This window comes from Oncorhynchus clarkii, unplaced genomic scaffold (genome assembly GCF_045791955.1).
Source record: "Oncorhynchus clarkii lewisi isolate Uvic-CL-2024 unplaced genomic scaffold, UVic_Ocla_1.0 unplaced_contig_544_pilon_pilon, whole genome shotgun sequence".
NCBI lineage: Eukaryota > Metazoa > Chordata > Actinopteri > Salmoniformes > Salmonidae > Oncorhynchus > Oncorhynchus clarkii.
Window position 1 is genome coordinate 120364 of NW_027260840.1, and position 9637 is coordinate 130000.

A 9637-nucleotide genomic window follows, 5' to 3' on the forward strand; every position below is an offset into this window, starting at 1 on the left:
TTTTGCTTTATGTTTTGGATCATTGTCTTGTTGGAAGACAAATCTCCGTCCCAGTCTCAGGTCTTTTGCAGACTCCATCAGGTTCTTCCAGAATGGTCCTGTATTTGGCTCCATCCATCTTCCCATCAATTTTAACCATCTTCCCTGTCCCTGCTGAAGAAAAGCAGGCCCAAACCATGATGCTGCCACCACCATGTTTGACAGTGGGGATGGTGTGTTCAGCTGTGTTGCTTTTACGCCAAACATAACGTTTTGCATTGTTGCCAAAAAGTTCAATTTTGGTTTCATCTGACCAGAGCACCTTCTTCCACATGTTTGGTGTGTCTCCCAGGTGGCTTGTGGCAAACTTTAAACAACACTTTTTATGGATATCTTTAAGAAATGGCTTTCTTCTTGCCACTCTTCCATAAAGGCCAGATTTGTGCAATATACGACTGATTGTTGTCCTATGGACAGCGTCTCCCACCTCAGCTGTAGATCTCTGCAGTTCATCCAGAGTGATCATGGGCCTCTTGGCTGCATCTCTGATCAGTCTTCTCCTTGTATGAGCTGAAAGTTTAGAGGGACGGCCAGGTCTTGGTAGATTTGCAGTGGTCTGATACTCCTTCCATTTCAATATTATCGCTTGCACAGTGCTCCTTGGGATGTTTAAAGCTTGGGAAATCTTTTTGTATCCAAATCCGGCTTTAAACTTCTTCACAACAGTATCTCGGACCTGCCTGGTGTGTTCCTTGTTCTTCATGATGCTCTCTGCGCTTTTGACGGACCTCTGAGACTATCACAGTGCAGGTGCATTTATACGGAGACTTGATTACACACAGGTGGATTGTATTTATCATCATTAGTCATTTAGGTCAACATTGGATCATTCAGAGATCCTCACTGAACTTCTGGAGAGAGTTTGCTGCACTGAAAGTAAAGGGGCTGAATAATTTTGCACGCCCAATTTTTCAGTTTTAGATTTGTTAAAAAAGTTAGAAATATCCAATAAATGTCGTTCCACTTCATGATTGTGTCCCACTTGTTGTTGATTCTTCACAAAAAAATACAGTTTTATATCTTTATGTTTGAAGCCTGAAATGTGGCAAAAGGTCGCAAAGTTCAAGGGGGCCGAATACTTTCGCAAGGCACTGTAGGTCTACATGATGATAGGTATACAGGATGATAGGTCTACATGCATTGTGAACTTCCCTCCATAGTGAGGTGGGCTGCCTGTCTGAAGATTGATGACTGATCCTGCAGAGAGCAGAGAGAAGGCCTTAGAGAAGGCCAGATAGAAGGCCAGAGAGAAGGCCAGAGAGAAGGCCGTAGAGAAGGCCATAGAGAAGGCCATAGAGAAGGCCATAGAGAGGGCCAGAGAGAAGGCCAGAGAGAAGGCCGTAGAGAAGGCCAGAGAAAAGGTCAGAGAGAAGGCCGTAGAGAAGGCCAGAAGGCCAGAGATAAGGCCAGAGAGAAGGCCGTAGAGAAGGCCAGAGAGAAGGCCAGAGATAAGGCCGAAGAGAAGCCATGTTTAGACATTGCATATAATTTAACAGTTCCATTTCACGTCATGCTGTTCATATAACTAATGAATAATTATCCCTGGAAAATGGAGTGGTTTTGGGTGGTAAATCTCGGTATCCGGGTTCCCGCCATTCAACCCTAGTTTTGACCCTCGCTTGTCTGGGAAATAATCCCTAATAAGTGAGTCCTTGCTGATGTTGTGATGTCATCCTAACGCAGGTCAATGTTGCCACTGATGTGTTCAAGGATCTGACATTGTCAAAGCCAACTACGTCATTCCATGAATCAGAGGACTCTACAACCATCTGAGGGTGTGTCCCAATTCTCCAAACTTTCCCCATAATGGTGTAAGCGTTGGCTTACATTGATCCACCACTGAGTATAGTGGCAAGCTTGACAAAAGCCTAAAGAAATCAATTGACAAGTGCCTGAGCAGAACTCAACAAACAGAAGACGCTGTACCCAATAGGAGAGATGGAAGAGGAAGCCAGACACCCCACTCAGTGTTTTTGAGCAGAACTCAACAGAAGACGCTGTACCCAATAGGAGAGATGGAAGAGGAAGCCAGACACCCCACTCAGTGTTTTTGAGCAGAACTCAACAGAAGACGCTGTACCCAATAGGAGAGATGGAAGAGGAAGCCAGACACCCCACTCAGTGTTTTTGAGCAGAACTCAACAGAAGACGCTGTACCCAATAGGAGAGATGGAAGAGGAAGCCAGACACCCCACTCAGTGTTTTTGAGCAGAACTCAACAGAAGACGCTGTACCCAATAGGAGAGATGGAAGAGGAAGCCAGACACCCCACTCAGTGTTTTTGAGCAGAACTCAACAAACAGAAGACACTGTACCCAATAGGAGAGATGGAAGAGGAAGCCAGACACCCCACTCAGTGTTTTTGAGCAGAACTCAACAGAAGACGCTGTACCCAATAGGAGAGATGGAAGAGGAAGCCAGACACCCCACTCAGTGTTTTTGAGCAGAACTCAACAGAAGACGCTGTACCCAATAGGAGAGATGGAAGAGGAAGCCAGACACCCCACTCAGTGTTTTTGAGCAGAACTCAACAGAAGACGCTGTACCCAATAGGAGAGATGGAAGAGGAAGCCAGACACCCCACTCAGTGTTTTTGAGCAGAACTCAACAGAAGACGCTGTACCCAATAGGAGAGATGGAAGAGGAAGCCAGACACCCCACTCAGTGTTTTTGAGCAGAACTCAACAGAAGACGCTGTACCCAATAGGAGAGATGGAAGAGGAAGCCAGACACCCCACTCAGTGTTTTTGAGCAGAACTCAACAGAAGACGCTGTACCCAATAGGAGAGATGGAAGAGGAAGCCAGACACCCCACTCAGTGTTTTTGAGCAGAACTCAACAGAAGACGCTGTACCCAATAGGAGAGATGGAAGAGGAAGCCAGACACCCCACTCAGTGTTTTTGAGCAGAACTCAACAGAAGACGCTGTACCCAATAGGAGAGATGGAAGAGGAAGCCAGACACCCCACTCAGTGTTTTTGAGCAGAACTCAACAGAAGACGCTGTACCCAATAGGAGAGATGGAAGAGGAAGCCAGACACCCCACTCAGTGTTTTTGAGCAGAACTCAACAGAAGACGCTGTACCCAATAGGAGAGATGGAAGAGGAAGCCAGACACCCCACTCAGTGTTTTTGAGCAGAACTCAACAGAAGACGCTGTACCCAATAGGAGAGATGGAAGAGGAAGCCAGACACCCCACTCAGTGTTTTTGAGCAGAACTCAACAGAAGACGCTGTACCCAATAGGAGAGATGGAAGAGGAAGCCAGACACCCCACTCAGTGTTTTTGAGCAGAACTCAACAGAAGACGCTGTACCCAATAGGAGAGATGGAAGAGGAAGCCAGACACCCCACTCAGTGTTTTTGAGCAGAACTCAACAGAAGACGCTGTACCCAATAGGAGAGATGGAAGAGGAAGCCAGACACCCCACTCAGTGTTTTTGAGCAGAACTCAACAGAAGACGCTGTACCCAATAGGAGAGATGGAAGAGGAAGCCAGACACCCCACTCAGTGTTTTTGAGCAGAACTCAACAGAAGACGCTGTACCCAATAGGAGAGATGGAAGAGGAAGCCAGACACCCCACTCAGTGTTTTTGAGCAGAACTCAACAGAAGACGCTGTACCCAATAGGAGAGATGGAAGAGGAAGCCAGACACCCCACTCAGTGTTTTTGAGCAGAACTCAACAGAAGACGCTGTACCCAATAGGAGAGATGGAAGAGGAAGCCAGACACCCCACTCAGTGTTTTTGTATTTTATTTGATGGTTTAATGAAAGTCAATGAATTATAAGAGTGTTAACCAAAATCTGTCCTCAGGACCCCAAGAGCTGCATGTTGTTTTCTCTCCATAGCACTACACAGCTTATTCAAATAATACAAGCTTGATGATGTGTTGATTATTTGAATCATCTGTGTAGTGCTATGGGGGGGCAGGACCGAGTTTGGGAAACGCTTGTTGACGAGACCTGTTGACCAGACCCAGTTGCTCTTGCATTGGTTTCTATGGGAGACACACCCAGTTAATTCAACTGGAAATTACCATGTAAAATGGTAAACGGCTTGAGTGAACTATCTTAATTTATCCACCATCTTTGCCCTTTAGCCAATCAACAGAGATTTTGGAGTACCCATAGTGATGGATAGAGGGTGCACTTGCCACAAGACCAGAGATTGTAGTACCTCATCAACCCACATCTGACATCTGCTGCTGATCCCAATGGCTGATTCTCTGTAATTCCGGAAGACACAGCAGTTCCTGTCTAACACTGAGCAGAATTGCTGCCTAGTACCTACATGTTCAAGCATCCTTTTCAGTTGTGGAGCATCTCTTCAGCATTGGAGGGCATGTCATCAGAGGCAACAGCTGGTCACTTTTAAAAAGCCAGTTATAAACTTGAGTTGTCATGGAATCATTTTTAACACTTAAAATATAGTTGAGATGTGATTTAAAAACGATATACGGTATGGTGTGTGTGATGCAGCACTCCGGATGTAGCAACTGAAAAATGACAAATAAATTGTATCAAATGCGACTTTATTAAACATTTTCTTTCCATTGACATTATCGTAATAAAATTCCTCTAAAACAGAAGCACACAGCTATGTTGTACCAATTGGAGACTTTTACAACTCTAAAATGAAGCATGTTCAAGAACCTCGAGAACACGATCCCAGGAAAAAATATATATTCATATATATATATATATTTCATTTTTCATATACTTTTATATCTTCTATATTTTCACTTATAATAAAAGGCACTTGGAATATGTTTTAAAATACTGACATTTAAAATATCTCAAAAAATGTGCAAAAAAATAACTTGGATACAGGCCTCTCGTGGCCTTAGTCTTGAATTAACCCTTTGCGCACTGCTGTGGCACTTCAGTCAATGAATGGCATCCCTTGTAAGTGGCACTAATATTGCTAGCTATCACAATTTAGTGCCCCAAATGTTCCTTTGTTAAGCACATACTGTGACCCTCGTTATAGCTTCATTATTCATTGGCGTCAATTAGCTTCTTGTTTTTAACCCTTTCGGGTAAAAAGTACCGCTTCTTTTCAACTATGACAGATAGGGGGTTCATTCTAAAAAAGAAAACATAAATCCAACATAAAAGTTATTGATATTGATCCTCAAAACCAGCAAATTACAGAACCATATCAACCCACTGAGAATCAATTGACTTATACATTTGACATTTTCAACTGTTGGGAATTGGCACATCCCCTATAATATAAAGACTCCTGGGGAAGACAAAAGTGCAGAACATTACATGACAGAACGTGCCCAAAGGGTTAATGATTCAAACAGCTTATTTTATATTGAAATATGTGGAACCTGGAATAGGATCCGTGTCAATTTCAGCTTTCTCCACCCAGCAGCCTAGAACCCTAGCCTGGTCCCAGATCCGTTTGTGCTGTCTTGCCAACTCCTATTGTCATTGTCATGAATTCGCCAGACTGAACAAACAGATCTGGGACCACGCTACCAGAACACTCCTCTCTCTCTCTCTGGCTTCAATGAGCAAGAGAGACAGAGGAGGAGAGAGAGATGAAGGGATGAAAGGACAGAGGGGATTGGACTGGGGAGACCAGTCATGTCTGAGGATTCCACTGTTGCCAGGGAAACCTAGCCGACTTATTAACACCTGTAACCGGTGACATCATCTGACTCTGAAATCACACTGGAGGTTGGTCCACTGACATGGAGGTGGTTTGCTTCTACCATGCCTGCCTGGGGGGAGATAGAAATACTGGCCACCAAAGAGGAGGCTAGAGAGTGTGTCCATGTGTGGAGCACTCTCCGTGTGTGTGTGACCACAGTGATTAAGAGTGGCCGAGGCAGAAATAGAAATATGCAGTGAATCTGCACAGCACAAATCCTCCCTTGTCTTGTCAGAGACAGCACTGCAGCCTCCTGCACTGCAGCCTCCTGCACTGCAGCCTCCTGCACTGCAGCCTCCTGCACAACATGACTTATTTTAACCCTCTCCTTACAAACCCCAAACATATTTAGCCAGAGAGGATTATACTGGATATCTGGGTTTGTTTACTGTGCGTGTGAGTGAACGCATGTATGTTTTAGTGTTTTACCCTGTCTGTCTGCATGCCTGCCTGTTTGTGTGTATGTGCCTGTCTGTTTGTGTGCCTGTCTGTTTGTGTGTGTATGTGCCTGTTTGTGTGTGTGTGCCTGTTTGTGTGTGTATGTGCCTGTCTGTTTGTGTGCCTGTCTGTTTGTGTGTGTATGTGCCTGTTTGTGTGTGTGTGCCTGTTTGTGTGTGTATGTGCCTGTCTGTTTGTGTGCCTGTCTGTTTGTGTGTGTATGTGCCTGTTTGTGTGTGTGTGCCTGTTTGTGTGTGTGTGTGTTTGTGCCTGTTTGTGTATGTGTGTGCCTGTTTGTGTGTGTGTGCCTGTTTGTGTGTGTGTGTGTGCGCCTGTTTGTGTATGTGTGTGCCTGTTTGTGTATGTGTGTGCTTGTTTGTGTGTGTGTGTGCCTGTTTGTGTGTGTGTGTGTGTGCCTGTTTGTGTATGTGTGTGCCTGTTTGTGTATGTGTGTGCCTGTTTGTGTGTGTGTGTGTGCCTGTTTGTGTGTGTATGTGTGTGCCTGTTTGTGTGTGTATGTGTGTGCCTGTTTGTGTGTGTGTGTGTGTGCCTGTTTGTGTATGTGTGTGCCTGTTTGTGTATGTGTGTGCCTGTTTGTGTGTGTGTGTGTGTGCCTGTTTGTGTGTGCCTGTTTGTGTGTGTTTTTTACTCTAACCCTCTGGTGAAAAGCTTTGTGGCGACAGCTGACCGGCTAGAGAGGGAGTGAGAGAGTTCAGCCTTTTGGCTTTAATTTATATAGAAAAAACAGAGAGCAGACAGAGTTCAGTGACCTAGTTTCCCTGTGGCTGGCAGCATCAGGCAGGGAGAGGAGAGAGAGAGAAACGGGGTGGGCACTGACTTCAGAGACGAGAGGCCCTGGTGAGGGTGGGATGGGCTCTCTCTACCCTGTTCATTCATTTCTCCATTCACCCCCCCCCCCCCTCCTCCTCCTCTCCAGGCTACCCACCATTTTAGATGTTCATATTGTAATTCAGTTGATGTTGTCATGGGGATCCCTTCCTCTAAACCTAGGTCTGGTAAACCCTTAGTCTAGCCTAGCCCTAGGTCTGTTAAACCCTTCCTCTAAAACCTAGGTCTGGTAAACCCTTAGTCTAGCCTAGCCCTAGGTCTGTTAAACCCTTCGTCTAGGCTACCCCTAGGTCTGTTAAACCCTTCGTCTAGCCTAGCCCTAGTCTGTCAAACCCTTCATCTAGCCTAGCCCTAGGTCTGTTAAACCCTTCGTCTAGCCTAGCCCTAGGTCTGGTAAACCCTTAGTCTAGCCTAGCCCTAGGTCTGTTAAACCCTTCGTCTAGCTTAGCCCTAGGTCTGTTAAACCCTTCATCTAGCCTAGCCCTAGGTCTGGTAAACCCTTAGTCTAGCCTATCCCTAGGTCTGTTAAACCCTTCGTCTAGGCTACCCCTAGGTCTGGTAAACCCTTAGTCTAGCCTAGCCCTAGGTCTGTTAAACCCTTCGTCTAGCCTAGCCCTAGGTCTGTTAAACCCTTCATCTAGCCTAGCCCTAGGTCTGGTAAACCCTTAGTCTAGCCTAGCCCTAGGTCTGTTAAACCCTTCGTCTAGGCTACCCCTAGGTCTGTTAAACCCTTCGTCTAGCCTAGCCCGAGGTCTGTTAAACCCTTCATCTAGCCTAGCCCTTGGTCTGGTAAACCCTTAGTCTAGCCTAGCCCTAGGTCTGTTAAACCCTTCGTCTAGCCTACCCCTAGGTCTGTTAAACCCTTCGTCTAGCCTAGCCCTAGGTCTGGTAAACCCTTCGTCTAGCCTAGCCCTAGTCTGTTAAACCCTTCGTCTAGCCTAGCCCTAGTCTGTTAAACCCTTCGTCTAGCCTAGCCCTACGTCTGTTAAACCCTTCGTCTAGCCTAGCCCTAGGTCTGTTAAACCCTTCGTCTAGCCTAGCCCTAGGTCTGTTAAACCCTTCATCTAGCCTAGCCCTAGGTCTGTTAAACCCTTCGTCTAGCCTAGCCCTAGGTCTGTTAAACCCTTCATCTAGCCTAGCCCTAAGTCTGTTAAACCCTTCATCTAACCTAGCCCTAAGTCTGTTAAACCCTTCATCTAACCTAGCCCTAAGTCTGTTAAACCCTTCATCTAGCCTAGCCCTAAGTCTGTTAAACCCTTCATCTAACCTAGCCCTAAGTCTGTTAAACCCTTCATCTAACCTAGCCCTAAGTCTGTTAAACCCTTCATCTAACCTAGCCCTAAGTCTGTTAAACCCTTCATCTAACCTAGCCCTAAGTCTGTTAAACCCTTCATCTAACCTAGCCCTAAGTCTGTTAAACCCTTCATCTAACCTAGCCCTAAGTCTGTTAAACCCTTCATCTAGCCTAGCCCTAAGTCTGTTAAACCCTTCATCTAACCTAGCCCTAGGTCTGTTAAACCCTTCATCTAACCTAGCCCTAGGTCTGTTAAACCCTTCATCTAGCCTAGCCCTTGGTCTGGTAAACCCTTCATCTAACCTAGCCCTAGGTCTGTTAAACCCTTCATCTAACCTAGCCCTAGGTCTGTTAAACCCTTCATCTAACCTAGCCCTAGGTCTGTTAAACCCTTCATCTAGCCTAGCCCTTGGTCTGGTAAACCCTTCATCTAACCTAGCCCTAAGTCTGTTAAACCCTTCATCTAACCTAGCCCTAAGTCTGTTAAACCCTTCATCTAACCTAGCCCTAAGTCTGTTAAACCCTTCATCTAACCTAGCCCTAAGTCTGTTAAACCCTTCATCTAACCTAGCCCTAAGTCTGTTAAACCCAATCTCTAACAGATGCCCTTTATGTTTGCTTTCAGAAGTTCAGAACCCATCCTCTCCTCTGGATGGTGCTGTGTAAATTGGACACTGATTAATGTGTCCAGTCTGTGTAGCTATGGGCCTTTATACCACCACACCCACTCCATCTACTGGACCACATGGTCACTTTGACAGCACCATAAACATCATGTGTGGGTCTGGAGGTAAACCCTGCCAATAGATGGACTCAGAGAGAGTGTTGGTCTGGAGATAAACCCTGCCAATAGATGGACTCAGAGAGAGTGTGTGTCTGGAGGTAAACCCTGTCAATAGATGGACTCAGAGAGAGTGTGGGTCTGGAGGTAAACCCTGCCAATAGATGGACTCAGAGAGTGTGTGGGTCTGGAGGTAAACCCTGTCAATAGATGGACTCAGAGAGAGTGTGGGTCTGGAGGTAAACCCTGTCAATAGATGGACTCAGAGAGAGTGTGGGTCTGGAGGTAAACCCTGTCAATAGATGGACTCAGAGAGAGTGTGGGTCTGGAGGTAAACCCTGTCAATAGATGGACTCAGAGAGTGTGTGGGTCTGGAGGTAAACCCTGTCAATAGATGGACTCAGAGAGAGTGTGGGTCTGGAGGTAAACCCTGTCAATAGATGGACTCAGAGAGAGTGTGGGTCTGGAGGTAAACCCTGTCAATAGATGGACTCAGAGAGTGTGTGGGTCTGGAGGTAAACCCTGCCAATAGATGGACTCAGAGAGTGTGTGGGTCTGGAGGTAAACC